Genomic DNA, 26144 nt, shown 5'->3' with positions numbered 1-26144 from the left:
TAATCCAACACAAGAAACATATAGTCAACTTTCGCTGATGAAGAGTGGATAGCTGTTTCTGCAACTGGGACTTAATTCAGTGCTGGGAGGCAGAGTAGAGCAAGAATAGCTACTATACCACAGTCACGTAAGAAATAAAAAGTCTGTTTTGGTGAATTATTCCCAAACTTCAGAATACGTGATAACGAGTGAGGCAAGAACATACACCCATTTCCTAGGTCTCTCAATCATTACATCATTTTGGCTGTCATCTTTCAAGTTTCTTTTAGTGCAGTTAATATTATTGGTATTGTTGTCTGGTGTCATGATTGTTATTATTATTACATTTATGGAGCATTTTTTGTGTGCCAGGATCAGTGCTTTACTGCTTTATATACTTTATTTCAATTATTACAACAAAATCTTGAGATAAGATGGCTATTGGATTTTTAATAATTTTAAATTCTATAACATAAGCTTGTTGAAAGTAAGTAAACATATTTACAATTTTAACTTCTTGCTCACAAACAATTCCTTCTCATTTTCCATAGTTTTTCCCACATAATTGTTAAACAGCATGATGTTTTAGAAAAATGTCTCAGGTGTTGTGATGATTTGTTCATATATGACATAGGATATTTTGGCAAACAGACTTCTACCTTATTAGATATTCTTCTGAGTCGTCTTGGGCACCAGGAGTACATAACTGCATCAGTGAGATAGCTCTAAAATCCCTTTTCTCAAAGGTAATGAAAGTAGTAATCCATCACCTACTCTCATTTGCTCCCCTCAGTAACTTAATTTCCCACTCCAACTTCAAATGGTTTAATTTCTTTCTTCATTGATCCTTTGTTCTTGAAGAGAATGAATTTAACGTCACTGGGAGATAGGTTTTATATATTTCAGTTGTGGTTTATTAACTACTTACAACTTTAACTTTTTTTTTCATTCTAAATTCAAAATAAGCTCTTCTTCCTTCATGTCTTATGTTTATTTTTGTTTCATAGAGCTCATTATTTTATTTTGATTTTCTTCTCCACTTTCCTAATTGAGCCAAAATCTACAGCAAATATACACAGGCATGTTAGCAGATATGCAGGTTACACTATAGTTTTGTCCAGCATCTTGACTCTTATCAGAAGAAACCATTTTTTCCTTCGAAGTTGAAACACCTTTTATTCTTTTCAGTGTATATGTTCAATTTATCAACATTTGACTTTTCTTGTCTTCAAGGTTGATCTTTCTAAAGTTATAAGATTTGTTTTGGTGCTAACTAGTTTGCAGTTTTTTGATTTCTAGATTACTGTATGTCAAATTTAATCATAAGGCTGTCAGCTGGTCGAATGGCTCAACTCCATTTTTCTACTTCACTGATTTTACCTTCATTCTGGCTTAAGTGATCATTCCCCGTAGGGGATTTGACAGACTAATTCTAGAAGTAAGCATTTGCCTAAGCCATTATTTCTGTGTCTGTTTCATGATGTGCTTCAAAAGGCTTAAATTAATATTTAGATGATTTTTATTTCTTATAATTTTTGTGTTTATATTTTTGCTTGCTTGCTCAAATTGTATTTGGAAAAAATAGAAATTCTTTGATAAATTTGTTAACAAATTTAAAAATCCTCACCTGACACACTGGTGTTAAGGAAAGTGATTTTGGGAGTTACAGGAGAGAAATTTGTGGATTTTTCTATTAAATTACACTTGCTTTCATATCATAAATATTCAGGGAAGGATAATCATGCTTTTATTGTATCATATGTATATTTTAAATGGTATTATCCAATGTACTACTGAAGTATGAGGAATATTTTTTCCAACGAATAACAGCAGGTGTTATAATTTCTCCTTCATTAAATCATGAAATCTTTGAAATGGATAGAAAGAAAATTCTAATTTACTGGCTCTTTAAAATAAGTGAGTGGTGGTGGTGGTAGTGGGGGTGTGTGTGTGTGTGTGTGTGTGTGTGTGAGATGAAGCATGTGTGCAGCACAGCTTTCGTGGCTCCACTGCTTCTGTGTTACCTTATCCTGAGCAAGTAAACTACCATACCTTGTTGAGAGGTGACCTGACTTAAAGAGAGTTAGTGGAATCATTATTTATAACCTGAGGCTTTGAACTTAAGGAAAGTTAGGACTGGCTTCCAACGTCTATAAGAATATGTACCAATATGATTCTGGTTCATCAGCAGACACTGGAAATTCCAGAGAGAAGGCAGAGTAGAACTAAATTCTCCTTGTTGTAGGTGTGGAATCGAGCGAGGAAGAAATTCCCAATTTCTTAGGCTTTCCACGGGTCACACAATGAGAATTGGTGGGTGGGAGATCCCTGAACTGGGTCAGGGCAAGTCAGCATTGCATTAGGAAAGGAAAATATTACACAGGAAATAGCATTCCTGATACTGATAAAAGAGAGAGAGAGAAAAAGAGAGAGAGAGAGGGGTGAATGTGATGAATTACCTTCAATAACAATGAAGCAGCTGAAAGGAGGTTGATAACTCTCAGTGCCCTGGTATGTCAAGTACAATCAAATATTTGGTTTATTTAGGTGCTCAGGCAACTGTATGCTCCTCCTCAGAGGAAAATAGAGGTTTTTGACTTAGCAGGACAACAGAGGTGAGTCCAGAGGCTTGGCAGCCTGTGTCTGATGGTGAAAGTGCAGTGGTGGTGGCTTTATACCCACATTGGTCTTGGCTGATGATCTGATGTATACTAAGCTACCTGGCCTCTCTGAACTCTTGGCCACTCTCTCCAGCCTTTTGTTGGTTCTGTGAACTACCAAACACCTTCCAATAAATCCTTTTCCATTTGGATAACCAGAGTTGGTTTTGGTTGCTTTGCAATAAAAAAAACGATGACTAGTAATTGCATTATTCTGCTCCCAAGATGTCTGAATAACTTTCTGAATGCTCCCCTTCTTCCCTCTCATGGGCTGGCCTGGCCATCTTATTTCTATCCCTGTTCTTCCGTTTTAACTGCCTATATCAGATGCTCTAATTATACGCTATTTCCATTTGTATTGTTTTATGCTTTATTTTTTTTTAATTCTCTCAGTTACAAGAGCATAATGTTTCAGCCAGGTGCACAGAGATACACAATAAAGACTAGATTTCTTAGGTTTCATTACAACTAAGAGTGGCTGTGTCTAAGGTGTGGCTAATAAGATGTGAGTGGAAGTGACAAGTACAGATTCTGGTCCCTTCCCATTATGGGGAAGAACTACCCCTCATGCCACCTCATCCCCCTTTCCTACTTCCTGGAGCGCATGTATGGTAGTGAGTCATCTTGAAAATGTGTGTGAGGGCAACGTACTAGGAATAGTGAAGCAACACGTTCAGCAAGCTGGGGCCTTGACTAGTGGAACAGAGTTCCCATACCCACTCAACTTTTGAAGTGATAAAGTAATGTCTTCGAGTCAGAAAGGCACATAATGGGTAATACAGAGACTCACCAACACTTACTTACCACCACTCACCTCTAATAAAGACTTTTAATCCTCCTCTCCAGGTTAATGCCATCTTCTTGGCATTATAATACACTTTCTGATGTGTTTTTGTTTAGTGCTACCTTTTGGATAATAAGGTTCTAAATGAAAGAGGTCTACAATTTGTAAGGTATTAAGAATGGCATAAGAGCTTAAAGAGTTATGACAAACACACACATCTGACATTATTTACTCCCACCCACATCAATTACATATTTTTACATATCCCAGGTATTTCACTTACTAGGATAAGCAGCAGGGTGACTATGGTAAAAGAAATCTAAATTTCTGCGCAAGGAGATGATGCTGACCCACTGATTCTAATAGTTTCCTCCCTGGCTAAGAATTACTGATACTGAGCTCTTAGGACCATTAGTGGATCTTTTTATCTTGAGCTTTTAGCCAGATTGTTAATTAGAACCAACCCCAGACCGAAGAGATTTTAGTGCCTAATTACAAGGACCAATCATTATTATAATCTAGTGCTGGTGATTTTTCAATATTATGTACACAATTCAAGTGGTTCTGGTTACATGCATACAGATGGAGGAGATGGTATATACATATGCTTGTGTTCTACTGGAAAAGAAGTCACTTTTTAACAAGAGGCAATCTTATTCAATTCAGGTAGGAAGATTTCCTGAATACTTAAGGATCATTATCTAATAAACATTTAAAAATGAAAAACGCTGACAGTTTTAAAAAATCCATAGTTATTTTGTGGACAGTCTGATGAAGTTTGAATGTGGCAGAGAGGTTTAATTTTTCAGGGTAATGGTTAGCATGGATAATTCATAATAAGTTTAACAATTCAAGGCTCAAAGCTGTTAAATAATTGCGGCTGGATTGCCAATTGGCTTTACTCAAATCTAAAAGGGACCTTTAATGTACTTAATATTTTGCTGAAACATAATTCAGTCTCAATGACTTTGAAAGGGACATTAATAGTTTTCTGAAAATATAACCTTGAAAATTAAATCCATTATATCTTTCCAAGATTATAGATGAAACTACTGTCAAATAAGTCATTACATTAGCATAATGAGCTATGAGGGGAGATATAAGTGAGAAACAGCAAGTAAAAGGTACTTTGTACCACAATTTGCTTACATTTAACCAAAATGACCTTTAAAAGTGGAGCTGAAGGTTCAGGTTTATCATCACTTTTCCAGCCTTCAAGTAATATATTTCTATTTAACAGAACAATTTGCTGAAAATTGCTGTAGTAAGAATTAACGTGTGGTCCAGCTCCCTGCCTGCAGTACACAGGGTCTGAGTGGAAGCAACCTCTGAAAACAGCTGTCAGCCAACCACCGCGTCCCTGAAGCAAACACCTGAAGCGCACATGGCTATCACTTCCCTTCTAAAAAGCAAGCAAATCAAAAGGCAGACAAGTCATTAAAAATGTATTCTGGAACATATACATGCCAAAGAAGAAAACAGCAAAATGTTAAAATGCTAAAGAAGTAGCATGATGTATTCACATCTTTCACACTGAGGCTGGCAAATGTCAACTTGCCTGGTCTTTCAGCTTTGGATGTGATTTTTAAGTGTTTGCCTGAAGGAGATTATGTATGCAAAATACCATGAAAAAAATATTTGATTGAAGATAAGTTTTCAGGTGCATTTCTTCATTTCCTATATTCAAATGAGGAATTTCTTTTTCCTTCACTGGCTGGATAGCCTTTGACTTGAGAAATTCTCTTCAGCTAAAAGGCGGCTGAGAGAAATAGTGTCCAGCAGAGTGTCTGACCCACAGCAGGCACAAGTAAATATTTGTTGAGTGAATATTGAATGTATGAGCACCGATGAGCTTGAAAAGCAGGACTTTGCGTTTGCACATGGCATTGGTTACACAAGTGATTGATGGAATTCTCCCGGACAATGATTTAAGATTCTTTTTAAGGTTTCATAATTCTATAAAAAAGATGTGAAGAGTGTCTTTTCCCCTGTTTGGTAGCTCTGGTGTGCGATGGTTATCAAAACATCAGTATCTTTGCTGTGTCAGTGACTTTTAAAAGAGGGCAAAATTGAAACTGATTCAGCACACCGTAATGGTGTTGATGATAGGAGTAAAAGAGATCTGGGGAAACTGTTCTCCTTGACCTTTACTGGAAGGTTTTTCAGTTAGGTAGTCACCATGCGAAGCGATACTATCCAAGTGCACCGAGAGCTCATGCAGTCAGGGCCGGCAGGACCCACGTTGTTCATAGACCGGTATGAGGTGGGAAGTTCACATTCTAATTTAATGTGGCCTGAAATTACACATTGGTCCTGAGGAAACAGATTAAAAGAGCTAAATGAAAACTTAAAAAAACAATACAGACTGGGTGAAGATACAAGTACCTCAGGGCCTAACTGAATATGTAATTCAAAGGAGTTGTCACCTGATGCCATTCTTTTCACTATAAGATATGTGGCTCAGCAGTCTGAATGGCTTCAGGGAAATGAGATGTAATAAAGTCAAAGTGGTAATTTCATAAGCTATAAAAATGCTGCAATTTATATACTATAATAAACAATAATGGTAAAACGAAATAATACAAAGAGATTTTAAAATTATATGACATTTAGTCTGCTTTCTGTACTCTAAGTAATGGCACTTAACTCTGTCATTATACCCCATTGTGGGTTTGATCAAATATTATTGCAATAATTAGAGTTGAGGTATTGAATTATGTAAATGGTTTAAATTTTTTTAAATTAGAGTACATCTAACATGGTCCATATAATATCCCCACTTGCTCTCATGGACACTTCTTCTATGAAGCGTAGTCTTTCTTTAGCATTTTAATATTTTGTTACTTTCTTCCTTGACATATATATGTTCCAGAATATGTTTTTAATGACTTGTCTGCCTTTTGATTTGTTTGCTTTTTAGAAGGGAAGTGATAACCATGTGCACTTCAGGTGCTTTTTACCGACCTAACATCCTGTAATCTGGTGAATTCATAGGACTGTTTCATTCATGCATGTAAATATTTGGTATATGTGTTATAATAGAAAAAAACTGTCCAAGGACTTCCTCATGCTTACATATCCATTGTCTCCATACTGTTATGTTCAGTCGATTAGTGGACAGTGCCAAGTTTACTTTGGAACTCATTGGCAAGTCAGGTCAGGTTTATCAGCTTCTTTGTCTTTGTGCTTCATTGTTCCTGAAATCTCCTCCCTTTTTTTTGAACGTTGCTGGCCTCTTTTAGGATGAGATAGTTTCAAGTCTGAACCAAATCATCATAGCACTCATTGTACTTTAACGGCTATTTTGTTAATTACTATTAAACAGAATATAAATGTTATGAATTAACCTGTTGCTTTCTTAAAAATTACTTGTTCCATGGTAGAATGTTCTATTGCTTTCAGCCACTTTTTAAACCAGCATAGTGACCACATGAGGTAAATACTATTACACTAGTTTTTTGGTTGAAAATCTGAGACTCAGATTTATCCAAGTTCACAAACAACTACCAGACTTGGTATTGAAATTCATTTCTATGTGGATTATGCAGGCCAGGCTCTTTTCAACAGCCACAGTGGCAGAAATAAAATGTCCTCTGACATTTTCTCACTGTCTGCTTCTTTAAAACTATAAAAACCAAACTTATAAATCTTGAGCATTTTCTGTTCATTAAGAGTAAGTAAAAACAGGCAGAAAGTTGGAGGTGCCCTCGTGTCCCTTCTTTTCTCATATATCTATAAGATCTCCTGTGACTTCCTGCTTTATCCGCACCCCCAAAATGTGTTATCCATAATGGAGGCTCATCTTCTTTTTTTTTTTAAGCCTAGTAGAATGTGCCAGCATTTACACTGACTGTAACTGACAACTTTAAACAACCTATAGATGTTTATTTTTTCTTATAATATATACTAAACTGAACATTATTCAATTTTGCATTATAGAGCAATTCAAAATGCAAGACTGCTTGCTAATTTTATTTATTTTCACCCACAATCAATTATTTTACCTAACAATTTAGAATTGTGCTAAGAGAAGAAATAAAGTAGGTTTACAGTCTTCAAAAGATCTATGAGCAGAACTAAAATTATATATCTACTAACTCCTTCACAGATATTAAGCCAATCCAGTATTGTACCTGCAGTGATTGTAAGAGGAAATTACTTGCTAGAAATCTAGAAAAAATTCACAAAGAGATCAATAGTGATTCTTAAAAGAATTTTATGGGTATTTCCTTTTTATTACCCTAAAGATACAGATTTAGTAAGGGTTTACTTCTCAACAGCAGAGGAGAGGAGTAGTGAAAAAAGGCAATTTATAAAGCCCTCAAAATACATCTGATTAAATCATGAACAAACCATAGCTAGCCTAATTTTATGTTTAGAAATCTAGAGACTATTCTAATAAAATGTAAGAAGCTGAATGCTTATGTTGTAAGAACTTTTTTAACTTTATTTCCACAATTTGTCAAATTAGTTCATAAATTGTAAACTTTTGTATGTGGATAATCCATGTCCAAATATGAATTGTCCAATTTTACCTTAGTGATAGGCAATAAATCTGATCACCTAAATCTCTAAAGTTAAATTCACTTATTTAAGTTTTCTTATAAGAAAAGCACTTTACTTTAGATTTAATTTACAATTTTTATTTTACTTTATGATGTTTTTATTGCAAATTGAAACAAAACAAATGTATTCAGAAAAGAAAAATTATTATGACATCCAGTTCTACTTCTGCTTTCAGTCTTGTTCAATAAAATAAAACCATCCTTGACACACACACACAAAAGTGACCGTCTTTTGCTTTTCATATGTAGATCCTCACTAATAAGGAATGAAGGAATTATACTGGAAAATCATCTGGTGTTTCCCTTGTCTTTTAAAAACAGGAATTTTTTTTAACATACACTATAAATACATAAACTTTAAAAAATTACTTGAGTTTGAAATTTGTAAATTAAAATTTTAATATGCCATTAAATGAATTATCTCTTCATTTACTTATAGCAATATTACCAATAAAGTGGAAAAAGAACCTGCACAGATGTCTACTACTAGTAGACTGATCACAGATCTAGTAGACTGACTACAACATAATCAACAACGGTCACCTTTCCACTAGATAACTATGTAACAAAAAGATTGGTTGACTAAAATATACTTAGGGGATTACATAATTTCATCTATGAAAACAAGGGAGCAAAAAAATAGTTGCTCTCCTAAACCTATAATTTGAACTTATTTTTATTACATGATCCTTGAAGATGCATTATAGAAAATATGTTACACTGTATCACAAAGCCCCATCAAACTATTTCAAATTGTTTATATTCTTTTTTTTGACTAGTGTTAAGGTAGGAATTACTAGATAAGACTTTGCAAACTGGAAGGTGACATACAGGTAATACAAGTAGAAGTAATTATTATCAATAGAATATTGATATGTGAAATGTGATAAAATCTTCCAAAAGAGCATTTTCTTGGTTTTTCACTATATTTTCTTCATTTCATTAGCAAATACACTTTATTTTGCAAAAACTTAAATCATATTCAGTTCTCAGTGTGTGGGGGTATGTGATAAGATGAAATAAGTGCACTCCATCCTTTCTCTCCCACTGAATGCAATTATAAAACCTGGACAGGATGCATGGAGCAGCTATTTGAGAACACTGAAAAGTAAATAACAGCAGTCACATTGAGGAAGAAGATCAGAATTCAAAGTAACACCAGATCAGCAGCAAGTTCATCAGTTTTCTTTTTGAGAAGTCTCCAGCGTTAATACACTGCAGCAGGAGACCCAGAAGTGACACTGGGGTGCAGACAAAGAGAGCTCTTGGAGAAGCATTCTTGGTTTGGTTCAGGATGTGGGAAAAGGAGATCTTAACACTTAAAATGAATGCAAAATCCACCTCCCCCTTAATTTAATTATTTCTCCATTTTTTCATGCCCTAGCCCCCAAGCAATTTCCGAACATGGCAGCAGAGATGGCAGTGGAAAGACAGTGAATCCACTGTCTTTCTCAGTCTTTCTTCCTTATAGTCTGACTTGTAAACCAGGAGCTGATTTACAGATGTGTTATCAGTAGGTGTCACAATTTGATCCTACCTCTTTTATTGCCTGGGAGTCCTCCTTACCGAGGCCATGGAGCATATTCATATGGTCTTTTTTCAAAGGGATGTGTGAAGAAACATTTAAAGAGCTAGTTGGGACATTTAAGAATTGCAAAATGGGAGGTTTGTTCCTACAATAGACTTTATTTTATTTTGTATTATATTGATCACTCAATTGTATTAATGTGAAACTTTTCATTTGTCTACGTCTTAATACTTATCTCAGTTTTAATTAGAGAACAAGAATTACATAAACATCCTATTTCCAGCAACCCAATTTTATGCCAGGTAGACACGAATAAACTTACTGAAAGTAAGTAAAGGTGAGTTGCCCTTTTGCAAATATCTGAGGGGAATTCAGTGAACTTCTTAGGCTGAGATCTCTTTAATTTTGGAATATTCAGCACAGGGATCTGTGCAGTTGTTTCCTATTTTCATTGCTGTAACAGTTAAGGATAAAAGACAAATAAAATAGCAATTGAATTGCTCGCTTTTATGAGTACTATTAAGGAATTATGAAGTGAATAAAAGTTCCAGTCTGGTTCTTTGATGTGGGCCAAGTTGTGTTATTCCAAGATCTCTAAGAAGTAAGAATGTATAATTAATGTGCCAGGGGTCTAAAATCAAAATGGCAGTCTCTGTTTATAATTATCAGAGGACATCTTAGTATCAGTAATGTGAAGAAGAAATAAAATAATGTAATTATTAACATAATGATTTCATTTAAATAGAACAGCTTAAACGTTTAATGCCTTTTTCCATAAAACTATTTTTTTTTCTTCAAACTATTCTTACCTTGGCAGATCTCTGTTTCTAAACTTCTGTTCCAAAAGTGTCAAGGATGCTGACTGAAAAAGAATGTGTTGAAATACAGGGATCAGTTTCAAAGAAGATAAACCAAAATAAATGGGTACTAGTTTTGCTTCATTTTCTCACAGATCATTTTCTATTCTTTTGTGCCCTCTTTTGAGTTCTGAAATTCTAATTTGTAATGTTACCTTTCACTCTTGCTTCCCATTTGGTCTAGTCAATGGAAAGTACCATTAGGAGATCACAGGGAGATTAGAAAGGACATTTGGTCTTTACTTCCCTCCACTTCCCACCTGTTCACTGGCCATGGTTTAGCAGTAGTTTTTGTTCCTTTACTTGCACTCAGAGTTCCTATGGTTACAGCTTTCGCCAAGTTGTAGTTGTATTATTTCATCTCCTTATCCATATAAAGCTAGAGATGGTTGTGGTTTCCCACTGTTCTTAGTCAATGTGTGTTCTTCATAGTATCTTATGGATTCTCCTGTTCTTGACACTATGGTAAATCATTCTTTCTTTATATCCACTTCAAGTAACACTCCAAGTGTGCTTTTTTCATGCCTGAATCTGGACTGATACAAAGCCTACAAATCATCTCTAGCCTATTTAATGATTACTTCCTTCATACTTCAAAACTACATTATTTTCAATGAAATGTATTTTATTTTGAACTGTGATATTTACCTCTGTGCTATTATTTGGTGTTTCAAATCCATTTGATGGGAGAAGTATTACAACAAAACTTGAAATAAAGATACTTCTAAGCAGCAAGACATGGCTTTACATGAATTGCCAGCATTTTCTTTTACACTTGGATAAAACTGACCTTTCCTCAAACCTTTCTCTAATGGATGACATTATGAAGAAAGGACTCTTCAGCCTCAAAAGGGCACTGTTTGGTCTAGTCTTCATTCAAAGGGTATACAGTCCAAGATGAAAGTAAACCTGGCACTTTTACCTGAGTCAGTTGGGGGAAGATGTCATTTAATCTGTTGGATAATGATGGGAAGAAGTCCCAGAGTCATTTCCTAGAATTAATGAGAAAATGGCATGCGGGAACAACAAGTTCCTCTCTTTTTTCTACTGCTTAATTGGCATGCATGTTTATCTGGGGGACTTTAAAAAGAAACTTGGCAGTAGATATATGACCACATCAAAAAAACTGGTTTGGATTGCTTACTCTTCCATAAGAGTTAAAGCTGGCAGCAGTGTTAGGTTTATTTTAATGCAATTAGTTGGAGCCTAACAAAGAAAATAAACCTTCCTTTATATCTTTCCAGTTTTGTATGTTCTCCTGCTAATGAGCCTCTAAGACTACCACTACCCTCAGGGTAATAATATAAATGTTTAATTTATGTTATTAATTAAATTGCTTAATTTAAATAACATTTAGATTCTGCACGAAGCATACAATAATATTTCTGAGAGTGTGACCTTAATGTGATTTTGCAATGTGTTTTCTTATCTAAGTGGCATCCATTTGCTAAGGAAAATATATGACATATTACTGATGCTCAGCTGGTCAGTAGAAATCAGGTGTAAATTTGCAAAGAAATGTATAACATAATGTAATATAATATCAATATACTATAAATTTATATTAATATATATGTACAAATATTCAAAGTGGGTGATTGAAATTATTCTCTTAACATAAATATAATTATTCAGTTAAAAGCATATTGAAGTACATTGTTAAAAAGGCAGGGATTTAAAAAATTATCAACAAATTCTCTTTAATGGCCCAAGTTCCTCTACTATATATCTAACCAAGCTAATTAAACTCGTAAGTACGAGACTGGAATAGTAATACTACTGGTTGAGTTCTGTGCTGGTGTGATTAAAAGGTTCTGTCAGAGACTAACCTTCACATATTAAGCTGGGGACAGCCTTTCAAAGAAATGATAGTGATAAGGCTTTGAGAGAGAGACTCAACACTAGAATAAAAGTTCAGCATGCCCCAAAGGATTCTGCAGTGCATGATGACTGGAGGTCTAAAAACTAATAAAAGATAAACTTTCTACAAAAGTGCTGTCAATATGAAAGGGGGAAAAAAGGTGACTAAGAAATAGCCCCAAGAAAGAAAACTTGGGCAAGCTCTCTTTTTACAGCAAAACAGAATAAAAAGATTCAAATGAAGATACATTCAACCATCATACAGTTTTCTGCCTCTTTAAATGCATTTCCTAGAACTGACCTTTACAAAGTTTATTTCTAGTTTCTGGCAAAAGTGGAAGAATGAAAGATCACTGATAGAGCTGTTGGGTAGTTTAGATAGAAATGGGCACTGGGCGGGGGAGAGGAAAGGGAAAGGAATGACCCAGAACACAAGGAACCTGAGCTGTCAATCAACCAGAGTTCAGGAACCTGAGTTATCAGTCAATCAATCAATCAATCAATCACAAAACCAGGATATAAAAACAGGAACGGCGCCATGCTTCCTCTCTTGGATTGGCCTGCTCTCAATTCCTGGGAGTGTACTAGCTTTTACTTTTCTTACTTCACTAATAAAACTCTTGCTTATATCACACTTTTTGTCTCTCATCAAAAATTCTTTTTTTTTCGGGTGACTAAGAACCGAGGTAATTATTTTCCTTTTCCCGGTAGTACTAATTTTGGTGCCGTGGCTCAATGGCGTGCTTAAACCTAATCTTTCCTCCTTCATTTCCCCCTTCCTCCCTGAGGCCAGTGCAGCACAAGCTCCTGGGGCTGGTTGTGGAGCTGGACAAAGAATACAAGGCATGGAAGGGTGAGCAGCCACTGGCTAAAGGAGATCATTCCAATCAGACCACGGAGATACCCAGCACAAGGTAGGACTCTGGCTGTTTCCCCCTTTCTGGAGTGGAGGCTGAGACGTCAGCTTCTATCCCCAAATCAGGACCCTAGGATGCTAGGCACTGCTGAGTCATGGCTACCCTCTAGGATGCATTTGGTTGTAGACAGAGGCTTAGACATCAGCCTAGTCCATGGGCTTTTCACCTTAGGCCCCCCAGCTCTGAAACCCCCCTGTATCCTACCCTTGTTTTAGATGGGAAACCAAGAGTCTATCCCTGCTGGGACTCCTTGGGCTGCACATTGGCCAACTGGGACCATTTTAATCTACGAACCCGCAAAAGAAAACACTTAGATTCCTTAAAGCTGTGCTGCTGGAGTACTAGCACAGGTTCTCCTCTCCTGCTGCCTTCCCCGTTCAGGAGCTTCCATGTGGACCCTCTAACTGTAACCTACTCCTCTATTTATGCTCCGCTTTCTCTGGCTGTCCCAGTAGAGAAGCTCTCCTGCTCCTGGATCACCGACCACCCAGGGATTAAAACTATTTCCTTGGGCTGCGGAGACTCCCAGCTCACGGTAAGACTGCGGCCGCTTTCCCCATCCAGAGAGAACACCAGGACGCCTGGTCCCCCTTCCGCGGGCCAGTGACCCTGGGACACCAAGCTCTCTTAAGTCCATGGCTTCAGGGTACTCTTGGCTACAGGCAGAAGACTGAGATGTCAGACTATAGCCTGTGGGCTTCACCTCAGGACTCTGGGCTCTGAAGACCCCCATTCCCCCAGTATCCTGCCCTTCAGAGGGAAAGTCAATAGTTGATCCCTGCTGGGACTCCCCTGGGCTGCATCTTAGCTAAAAGCATGGCCCATAAATAGGAGCATAAATTCAACCTCCTTGCTCCAGATTAATTTCTTCTACAATACAGAAGGCAAATGGTCTAAAATACCATAAATCCAGATCTTTTACTTGCTGAGGGACAGCAATGATCTCCTAAAGAAATGCAAAATAACCACCTTGGCCATGGTTACTGTCAGCGACCTGCTGTCTCCAATACCTCCTTGAGGGGGGGACTCTGTTAAACGTATGTCCTCCCCTGCTCTCCCTACCATATACCCCTCATTTCCCTAATACCCAGGAAAGATACTGCCTTCAGGTCCTCCATTACCTCTGATAGCTAAGACCTGCCCCAACAGAAACAGGTGGAAAATTTGGTCCACCAACTCATACATAAGCCATTTTCTCTGGTAGAGCTGAGACAAATTAAGACTAATTCGGTAAGCTACTCAAATAATCCAGATAAATACATATGGGCATTCCAGCACCTTGCTCTGTCATATGATCTCACCTGGAAGGATGTTAATTTTATCCTTGGCCAGACCCTGTCTGACGCAGAAAAGGAAAAGGGTCCTCAGAGAAGCCAGGAAATAAGATAGGATTCCGGGCAGCCCAACAAATGTTATCAGTTATTCTAAGGTGTTGGCTGTTAGTCAAGAGTCCAGAGAAGACCTCACCTCCTTTTTAGCACGACTCCCAGAGGCACTTACTAAGTGTACTAATTTGGACCTTAGCTCATATGAGGGACAAATCATCTTAAAGGATAAATTTCTCACCCATCTGCCCTCAATATTAGATAAAAACTCTAAAAGCAACCATTGCTATCACAAGTTTTTAAAATTGAGATCAGGTGCAAGAGGCCAAGGCTCAGGAGAAAGGACGAAGGAAAGAGGCCAGGCCTGTCCAGATGATTACAGCCCTTTGAGGGCAGCCACCATCCCTAAACCCCTGGCCCCCAGCAGCCTGAGACTGGCCTGGTGATCAATACAACATCTGCTACTGACCTGCTCAGTGGGCCAAGAAATGTCCCCATAAGGACAAACCTTCAAGATCCGCCTGTTTTTGGTGTAACAAGCAAGGTTATTGGGTGGCCCTCTGTCCCTTGAGCCAGATGGCCCATGGGGGATAACCGGCCTGTGGCCTGCAGATGGTTGTCTGGGACTAAAGAAGCCCCCTACAGTCAGCCCCAATGCAAGAGATCTTCATCACTGTGCTGGAGCCACAGGTACAAATGGATGTGGCAGGTAGGACAATCACTTTCCTTTTGGAGACTAGGGCCACCTACTCTGTCCTGACTTCCTTCTCCAGACCCTTCTCCTCTAGATCCTACAACACACCTGTCCTTCTGGTCATTAGGAAGGATGGGGCCTATAGACTAGGACAAAATTTAAAAATTATAAATGAGGATATAATGCCTCTTCATCCAGTGGTTCTAAACCCCTATGTATTACTGCAAACATACCTCCAGGAACCCAGTGGTGCACTACCTTTCTTTTGTATGCCCCTTAGCCCCCAGTACCAATATTTATTTGCCTTTCAGTGGGACTCGCCCAATGGGTATCAGCGCCAGCTAATCTGGACAGCACTACCAGAGGGGTTTAAAGACAGTCCTCCCCTATTTTGGCAAGCTTTGGCCCAAGATTTACAGGACTTACTGCTTGAAAAAGGAACTGTTCTCCAATATATAGATGACTTACTTATCTGCTCCCTTACTCGAGAACAGGCCATCCAGCACACAGTCCAAACTCTCAACTTCTTGGTCAAGCGGGGATATAAAGTTTCTAGGTCCAAGGCCAAAATGGTCAAACAAGAGGTTACTTATCTAGGAGTTGTTCTGACTCCTGGACAGCGTAGCCTTGCCCCTGAATGAATTCAGGGAATCTTACAACTTCCTAATCCCACTACTCAAAAACAGCTCAGGGCATTTCTCAGACTAACATGTTACTGTAGGCTTTGGATCCCTAACTATGGGTCTATAGCCCAACCTCTATATGACAGCTTACAGGGTAATAATGACTCAGTACCTCTCCCGTGGGGTCCTTCCTAACAGGAAGCAATGGAAGAATCCAAAAAAATCTCCTAGTAAGATTCCCCAGCCTTGGTGCTTCCAGATCCCACAAGGCCCTTCCAGTTCTATGTTCATGAGGAGGAATAGCCTTGGGGGTCCTCACCCAATGGCTGGGTCCTACCCAACAGCCCATGGGATACCTCTCTACACAGCTAGATCCCACTGCTCGAGGCTGGCCTTCCTGCCGAAGAGTGTAGGGAGCCCTCTCCACTATCCTGGAAGAAGCTTTTAAGCTAACTCTGGGGGCCCCTATACAAGCATATGCTAACCACCAAGTTTCTGATCTTTTAAAAGGCAAGGAACATTTCTGGCTCTCAGAAATGGTTTCTTAAATATCAGGCATTATTATTGGAAAATCCAGATGTCCCTGTCTCCGTTTGTGGGACACTCAATCCTGCTACATCATTACCATCACCAGGTGAGTCTCTTCCCTTTCACCTATGTCATGAGACCCTATCCATTTCTCTAGGAGCTAGAACAGATCTCACTGACCAACCCCTGGAAAACCCTGATGAGATCTGATTCACCGATGGGAGCCACATATTCTTGTAAACCTCTTAGTGATCTGCGACTGCTTTTCAAGCAACAGTCCAAGGTAATTCTTATTTCTCTTTTCCCAGTAACAGAGCTATCTTAACCTTTCAGTTTTTGTGAAGGAGGGAATAATGAGGAAAGTTTTTCTGTACCATGTCTGGAAAACAAGTTTTTAGTATGCCCTAGACAACAGCGAGAGGGTTGATGATTCTCTCAGTCCCTGCAGGGTAAGCCAGGCCTGAGACCAGGAGGGAGTGGGCTGCTGGCCCGTGTCATCTGTATACACCTAATGGGAAAATCAGCATGTAGCTTAGCATGTGGGAGACTCAGGTGGTTTGGAGAGCGTTTCTCTGAGTGCGAGTCTTGGCAGTGGGAGTTCCACAGGAGAAGGATGTGCACTGTGCTGTAAGAATGGAGACCAGACAGGACTCAGGAACAGTTGCCTTACAGCTGAGTGAGGAAGGCTGGTCTGCCACACCCAGATTAGTGAGAGAACGGACATTACAAACTGGTGGGAAGTCAGGCTGCTTCACGGGTGTGTGACCTGTGCAGTCACACGAGGCCCCATGCTCAGAGGACACCATGCTTGGTTTAATGTTCTGCTCTCGCTGTCTTGAAATTCTTACTACTTTTTGAACAAAAGGCCCTGCATTTTAATTCTGCAGTTGGCTCTACGAATTATGAGGCAGGTCCTGTGAGGGAGGGGTTACCAGCTTTCAGTAATTTATCATATCCCAAGCATCTCTAACAGGTGAAGAGGTCATTCCTTTCTCCTCTCAAATATAAGCTTCTCTAAACCCCAGAAAATTGGGAGAACGTGGCCCAAAACATCTACTAATGTCTGTCTCCTCCATTTGGCACTCTGAGCTCCAGCATCTACTTAGTTCTGCATTGCCCAGGGTTACATTTAGGCACTTGCAACTAAACCGTAGGACCTGTTCCACTTGCCTTTTCTCTATCACATTGCAGTGGGCATGTGATGAGAATCTGATAAATGACAACGTCTTCAGTGGAAAGTCACATTCCTTTTAAAGCCAAATGAGAGAAGAGGCAGTCACTCAGAAATGACTGATCCCCATGGGCTGTTCAGTAGTGTGCTAAGTGCTGTCTCGGCTTGTTTATTCTCCTTTTTACTTTGGCCCTTTTCCCATGACGTGTTTATAGTTCCATAAAGATCCCAGGAGGCAATGAGCCCGTTTAGCACACTCGGTTAGAGGATGAACTCTAAGCTAGACGACTTGAGTATAGCTTCTCAAGCCAGCACTTACTGTGTAACTTTGAGGAAATGCTCGGTCTCTATCCCTCAGTTTCTGCAGATATCAAAGGGAACTGAAGACATTAATATACTAACTGCACTTAAAAATGTAGTTAAATTTTACCTGCTCTTATTATTCTATTATGGAAATTTCAAATAGGAGCTTTGCATGCTCTTGATGCCAAGAACATGTGAAAATATGCCTACCTGTAAAAAAAAAAAAAAGTCAATCTCCGATGATGAGAATGAGAATTAGGAAACATCACAATTCTTAGCAGCTTATTACAATATTAAAGACAACCATGTATCTTGAACTTATTAGTAGCTTCAGGCCCAGAAATGGAAGAGTTATATAGCTTGCCTCTAAAGTTAATTCATGGGCCTCTGCAAGAGAAAAAAAAAAGTGTCCCTTTCACCACTTGGTGGCCTATAATTGATGGTAATTATCCAGTTTGCACCAGGCTGTATTGGTAGGAGGGTCAGAGACTACAAAGAATTTTCCCTTGCTCAGTGGCTAATGGGACACAGCTGCAAGGGAAATAAAACAGTATAATTAAACTTTAGTCTTTTTTGTTCCTTTCTTTAAGCAGCATAGTTAGAATTTTCATGTCACCAAAGAACTAAAGAAGAAAGCTTCATATGCTATAGTGGAAAAGGGCCTGTCGTATGATGAAACTGTATTGATCTTGGATGCTCTGACTAGTTTCTACGTCTTTTTATTGATTAGAATCTGACCTTAGCTAACTGCTACTTGATTGGGAGACTGTCTTTAAGTACATTAATATTCAAAGGGACTATGAAAAAGGTAAAGAAAGAAAATCTTAATACTTCAGTAATTCCTCCCTTTTCTTCACTGTTCATCATGCAAATTGTATTTAGCTTCCACATTTTTACAATCTACAGAATGAAGGGCAAAAGGTCAAAAAGGTGTTATTTAGTTTCTAAGTATTGTCTTATTCTTATTTTTCTTAACTTACATGGCTCTTCTCACATTGTGAAAATAATTCATGCAGAAAATAATATATCTCCTCACATTCATTGTTAATTAAAACACCTACAATCAAATCAGCAAATAATACAAATCACCAGTGATCTTTTCAGGTATATTTTATCCTCATACTCAAACCTGAGATTACAGAAAAAAAATCAGTTAATATTTAAACTGTATTATTTCCTACAGAGTTGGCTAGTTGAGAACAAATATTCTTTGTAATAAATTACAGGTTTTATTGACTGTTTATTTTATAATCTTTTTTTTCTGATTTTAACAGTAAAATACATCCATTGTAGTAAATTCAGAAGTTTTCTGGCTCAAAAAAGAAAAGGGTAAGAACAATCAGTTATAATGTGTCCACCAGAGAAAATCATTTTTATTGTTGAAAATATTTCCCTCTATACATACATACACACAAATGTATACATACACATGCAAATTCACACACAAAGGTTTATAGTCAGTGTATAAAATGTGTGTATTTTAGAAGGATTGTGATTTTGCTATATAGCCTGTTTTGACAATTATATTTTATACTAATTATGTATTACATGAAAATGTATAGAAAAGAAATATCTAATTTTTGTCTGTGAAGCAATGCAGGCAAGTACAGTGGTTACATAATTTTTCATTCTTGGAACAGAGCATCATGAGTTGTTAACTCAGTCTCAACAGAGCCTCAGTAAGTACATCTTTACAGGTCTCAGGCCACAGGCAGGCTGATTCTTCTAAGAACAAAGACAACACTTTGGTGAAATGTAAGTGGCTTTTGTGGTATTTTTGATCTCATTTTTTAGCCAATTGCTGTCTTATTGATTTAGCCTTAGTCTCCATTTCTTAGGAACACATGGGATCTATCCTGTCTCTTGCTTTCCTAAAGTCCCAAGAAGGTCATCCTTAATTTTACATAGACTTACTTTTTCAATACTGTGAACATTTACCTCTACCTTTTCTAAATCAATTTACATGATCCTTTTCTTAACCAGTTGACTGTTGGTACATAATCATATTCAAAAATATGCATCTCTTAAGAGAATTAACAAGGTGCTTGTCAAATGCCATGGGGGTTTCAGAGATGAAAGACGCACAGTCCTCTTCTCAATAAGCACAGATAACCACTATAGAAGGAAGAAAGAAACAACGGAATACTAAAGAGGGACAAATACATTTTTATGAGAATTGCATGCCAGAGATTAACTTTGGTTTGGTGAATGGTGATGGGAAGAAGTTTCCGTGAAAGATGTTCCATTTCATTGAGTTGCATCTGCAACAGGTAAAACAAGGTACTGAATTTCTCTCTGGACTTCAGATTCTTTTGTAAAAGATAAAGGAGTAAGACTACGGGAAAATCCACTTTTAATATCAAAAAATTTCATCAGTACGAATTAGTGCAAAATATCAAGACATTCTGTGGCGAATATAAGGATGAACAAATCAAGATCCCTTTAGTCACTTCATTGTCTGTGGGAACTCTGATGCCTGTTTGACTCTGTGTCACTTTGATGACACTCTCCTCTATGTCTCCACAGCTCCTGATGCCCTACCTCTGCGCTTTCTGGAATTCCCTGTCAGTCATCAATAACCACCCCTCCCCAGTACGTGCCACCTCATCTCTGAAAGATCCCCTCAGCTTATTCCTCTTATTTGGCCCTGTGGACACTGCTTTCTCTGGAGCTCTCTCAAAAAGAGGTAGTTTTCTTTTTGTACTTTGCATCCTTTTGCCAGGAGGCAGGTGGGCGTGCTTCCTGATTTTCATGATTGCTTTTTCTTTCTTTCTTTTTTTCCCCCATAAAACCCTCCGCTGCTAATCTCATGTCATCTGACTACAGTGGCACTACTCTGCCCTGTTATACTGAGGTCCCAAGTCCCAGATCACTCCCCTTCATTCCTTTGGCTCCTCATCACTGTCGCTGTCCTCATTTATATTGTTGTTGTAATTCTTAATGATAATAATATCACCAAAGGGCGAGGGTTCCAGTGCTCCAGGCCTTCACTCCCTCAACCTCCTCTCTTCAGGGAGCGTGCTCTCCACTCTTACTCAGCTGCTTATTCCAGGATCACCCTTTAAATGTCATTTCCAGTAGATGCAAATCCTTCATAATTTCTGTTTTCCAGCTTCCAACTCTTCTTTCTTTTACCCCTTTCAGATTTTTTTTTTAAATCTCATGCTCTCTTGCACTCCCATGCCTGCAGTCCTTCTTCACCAGCCCTCCGTGCTCCGCTCCTGACACTCTGCTCATCTCCCTTCTATCTTTAATTCCCTCCTTAACTCTGCTATGCTGCGTTAAGTTCTGTGGTTCATCATTATAATCACACCCGTCTGCTCTGTTTCCTTGTGCTGCTCTCATTTCCCTGTACTTGCTTGGCAAAATCAAAATAGCATAGAGATAAAACTCTCCTATTCTATACCTAAATCTGGCAGCTCAGTTTGAGGGACAGACTCACAGCCATACTGCCTGATCTCACTCTAAATTCATGACCATTTATCTCAAGTGGGCCATTAAAACGACCAGCATTAGACTACATTTCCCTTGTTGGTTCCTTTTCTCTCTCCCGATTGCATATACCCTACCTGCTCTTCAAATGTCAAATTCTGCTCCTCCATATAAATATGGCTGTCCTTAAATTGAGAAAACATGAAGAGGGACTGTAGGGACTACCAACCTGCCTCTCTACCTAAATCTTATATCGTAAACTTTGCTTTTTCTCATTAATATGAATTAAATGAATTAATTCATTAATGTGAATTAAATGTTTGTGGTCCTAGCCGTGGCCAGCTAGTTCAGTTACTTATAAAATCCCATTCCTTCTCTCTTCAAAACACAGCTCCTTTGATTCTCCCCTGTCTCTTCTGTATCATCAATGTTTACCTCTCTGATGAATCATCCTAATTTAGTATAAAAACATTTTTCCCGTATTTAAAACAAACAAAAATAAAACACCTTTCCTCATCCCAAGTCTCCTCATATTTCACTTTTTCCTTTTACTGCAAAACTCCTGAAAAATTTGCCTGGACTTTTTCTCTTTGGATTTAATCCCACATTGTGTATTCCACCTACTAAAATCAGGATTTAGACTCCACTGCTCCATCAAAACTGTTTAATATGGTTACTGATGACCTCCACATTGCTAAATCCTGCAGCTGTTAATCATTCCTTCTGGGTCTTTCAGCAGTTTTTGTCTTAAATTAATGCTTTTTTCTTCTTCACCTACATACTCATTCTCTTTGTGACCTCATCTAGTCTAAGACTTTAAATATAATTTATGTGATCACATCTCCCAAATTCACATTTCTAGCCTGGATTTTGACACTGAATTACAGATTTGGTTTTTAACTTCCTATTCTACTTTCACCTGAAGGTCTATTAGGCATCTCACATGTAACATATTCACAGCTGACTTTCAGATGTCTCCCTTCATGCCTGTTCTATGTACTGTCTTCTCATCTTAATGGAAACTCTGTCCTTCCTGTTGTGAGCCCCAGATCCTCCTCTTTCACACTTCTCTTTATTCACAAGTCATATTCAATTATGACTAAAAACTTACTGGTTTTAGATTCAACATCTGTGCAGAATCTGATCAGCTCTTAACAACTCTGTTATCCATGTCACTATTCCCTCTCACCTGGATTACTCAAAAGACTTCTAACTTCTCTGTCATCTGCCCTTGCTGTCATAAATTAAAGGCCAAGGTGGTGGCCAAAATGACCTTGTTGGAACTTAGAAAACAGATGGAAATCTGAAATAGATTACATCTTTCTTCTGCTCAAAGCCCTCCAAGGGTTTCTATCTCATTTGGAGTGAAAGCAAATTCTTTACAATGTCCTCCAAGGATCTATATTATCTGTCCATCATCTCTCTGACCTCATCTCTTAACAGTCTCCTGTATGCCCATTCTGTCTTAAATCATAAACACAGAAGGTTGGTGCTTGCCTCAGAGCCTTCCCAATTTGTACTGATTCTTCCTGGCATATTCTTCTGCCAAATAAACATTTGGCCCATTCTCTCAAAATCTCAAATTTTTACTCAAATGCCAGTTACTCTAAGCTGTTTCCCTTATCACTATAATTAAAATCACAACTTTTCAATTTCTTTTCCCCTTCCTGGAATTATTTTCCTTGATAGTAATTAACATCATGTGATATGCTGTAGTAAATGGAAATTATCTGAACAAATTTTTATATATGAAAGAAGAAAACGTGTATTTTGATTATTAGTATAATCTTAGAAAATTATAATCTCAGAACTATGTCTTGACTAAAATGAATACAGATAGGGAGAGGGTTGGACATAGAAGGTGGTTGAATACAAACTGGAAAAAGGAGTTAAACTTGGATTAAGGGAAGCCAGAAGGATTTAAATTCATTTAGTAGTCACTAAGGCACAATTATATTTTGGAGGAAATATGTATTTTGGAGAAATAAAGAAGTAAACCTTTATAATATGCTACTTTAGGAATATGAACACTTACATCCACTAATATATCAATAACTACAAAATGATATAATATGTCATCTTTCCAGAAGTCATCTACAGAAAATACTGGAAATGGACTAGTGGCTATATCTGAGCTATTTTTATGAACTAGTGTGACAGAGACTGTTTGAGAAAGAGGCTTTCTGACATTCTTCAAGTCATACCCCAGTTGAAGAAAATGATAGAATAATTCAATTCTAATGGTGACAAAGACAGGGAGTATTCACCTCAGAGTGTAGAACAGCCCTACAGAGTCACCTACAATTCATTTTGCACTTAGTTCCTTACATGTGAGTTACCCTACACGTTGGGCTGATTGACTCTCCAGAGGAGTGGCAAGCCCACCACAGTCTGTAAGCACAGCGCCACGGTTAGCACCACCCATCCTTGATGGGATTTGTTCTGCAGATGTCAGCAGAACCCGTTTTCATAACTTACCTGTGTATTTCTTCACGTTTTTATAGAATGGCAGCTTGCTTTTTCTTACCAACTTGCCTATGTTATTCTGTTGAATTGTAGCCATGGCTTCTGCAAAGGGTAAATCATCTTTGAGTAGTTGATGTATATTTATATACATCTATGTTTCAGTAAAGTGAACTTGAGGGAATGGAGTAGGTGATGAGGGGACTGAGGCTCTTACAGCAGGCATCCTTCCCTGGGACTTGGACTTTATGTTATGCATATAGCCAGGAAGCAGGTCTTTAAAAAAATCATAATGCAAGTAATTACAGACTATTGTAATTGAAGGAATTTTAGCGATCACCTTCTCCAGCATTTCTCTTGAGTTCCAGAGATGTGGAATGATGTTCAAGGTCAGTGATGATTCATTCAGGTGCTTAAAAAGCAATTCTGAAAAACAATGGTTTATTTTCATTTAGACCTCATTTTTTTTCTAACCCTAACAGATCTGCCCTTGAGATCCATAAAGCTTTTTCTGGAAAGATTTGATATAATTTTGTAGTGTCAGAATATATAGTGGGTATGAAAAAGTAGAATGTTCAAATTTAAGGGACTGGTTTATTGTATGAGTCTGCTATTGGAATAGAAAACCATCCCAAATCTTAGTGGCCTGCCACAGTAATCATTTGTTTTTATTATATGTACATCTGTGGGTCAACTGGGGCAAATCTGCTTCAGCAAGGGGCCCAGGTGGCCATTTAGGGAGTATACTGGCCTGATCTATACATCTCCTCATTCTCTATGGACCAGAAGCTATCAGGTGAGACTGAGCAGGACTCTAGGGCCCTCCCGGACACAAAAGCCCTCTTCCTTGTCCCTCATTTCTTGTTTGTAGGAAAAAGGTTTCAGCCTCCTAGATGGTTCCTGAGTTCCAAAAGGCAGGTTCAAACAGTTACTAATTAGAGGAGTGGGGGACTAAAGAAACAAAGGAAAGCAGTTAAGAAACAATAGTGCAGCGATAGGGGCAGGGTCCTGGAGCCTCCCTGCTGTGCACAGGGACATGCATAGCAATCGGATATGTATCTCTTGAGTTCTTCTACAGGAACTAAAGCCCCCACCCCCCAGGTGAAGGAGGGTAACTACGGGCTGAGCACAAGCACATGTACCACAGACTGTTTGGAAGCAGAAGGCTGACGTCTGAGATTCCTGGAACACCACCCCATTACCTCACCACCAACCAGAGGGAGGTCACACACCCTGCATACCTCTCCCCAAATTTTGTCTATAAAAACTCTTCACAAAAAACCTTTGGGGATTTCGGGCTTCTAAGCAAGAGCTACCCTTTCTCCTCACTTGACTCTTGCAATAAAACTTCTCTGCTCTCAATTCCGACATTTCAGTTTGGCCTCACTGTGCATTGGGCACATGAACTTGAGTTCGCCAACAGAGGCACACAATCTTCCTATGAACATACTTCTTATTTCATTATTTTTTTCCTCTTTCTCTTATTATGCAATTTAGTTTAATTTTATAGTGAAAATAAATGGATTTATAATGTAATTTTAGAAAATGCATGCCCATCATGTCTACTGGAAGACTACTGATTGGGTGTAAATTTTTGGAAATCTACAAGTTTTCACATCATGTTGAAGGGATATTTTAATTTCTACTAAATGTGTCTTTTATTCAGTATTTAACAAGAAATAATGCCTATTCCTTAAGCCCTCATTTCTTCCAAATTGATTACTTTATCTTTTTTTTTTTTTCCCTGAAGAAACTTACCCCTGGCTTCGCCTACCCTCATTCCTCATCTAGTTTTCTCAGAAAGCCTTTAACTACATGGGTTACAGAGTTAATGAGGCCATAGTTGTATTAAGCCTTCACACGGAAGGAAAAAATCTATTCCACAGCTGCAGTTTGCATACCAAGACCCAATTCTTTGCACCAATCACCCACACTTTTGCTTGTAAAACATGAGTGGCTTAATCTTAACACAAATCCATCAAAACAACCACAAAAGCACAACTTCCATTGAAAACAGATTAAAACTGTCACCTATAGAACCAATCTGTTATTTCTATGATCGACTCCTGCAACTTGTAATGGAAATTTACCTCACTCTAAATGCAGGAGTAATTTTCTACATGAACCTTGGAGCATAGTAAGAAGGGTTTGTGGTGGATACTGTCAATGCTCTGCACATATACCCTTGAATCCCTAGAACATTTTTCATCGACAATGCACAGTGGGGCTTCCATTTAAAAAGCCAACATCAGTATTTTTTCTCAGGCTGCTAGAAATCACTTTACTTTTGCCCCCAGAGAACCAAATTTGCCTGGAAATTTACATTCCTTTTAATTAAAAGGGCAGCTTTTAACTAGCACTTGAGGGGCATAGGAATGTAATCCACACCTTTCCCCTCTGGGCTGACAATTTGGAGGTGAGATCTGCAGTGTTTCCACAGCCTTTCTGTCAAATT

General features: G+C 38.2%; 1 pseudogene; it reads left to right on the top strand.

Moving 5' to 3' along the window:
* LOC140697866 (DNA (cytosine-5)-methyltransferase 1 pseudogene) overlaps positions 1–26144 on the top strand; it is a 148930-nt pseudogene that overhangs the window by 101820 nt on the left and 20966 nt on the right.

This window comes from Vicugna pacos, chromosome 8 (assembly GCF_048564905.1).
Source record: "Vicugna pacos chromosome 8, VicPac4, whole genome shotgun sequence".
NCBI lineage: Eukaryota > Metazoa > Chordata > Mammalia > Artiodactyla > Camelidae > Vicugna > Vicugna pacos.
Note: the sequence above shows the minus strand (reverse complement) of the source record. Positions and strands in the feature narration are given on the sequence as shown.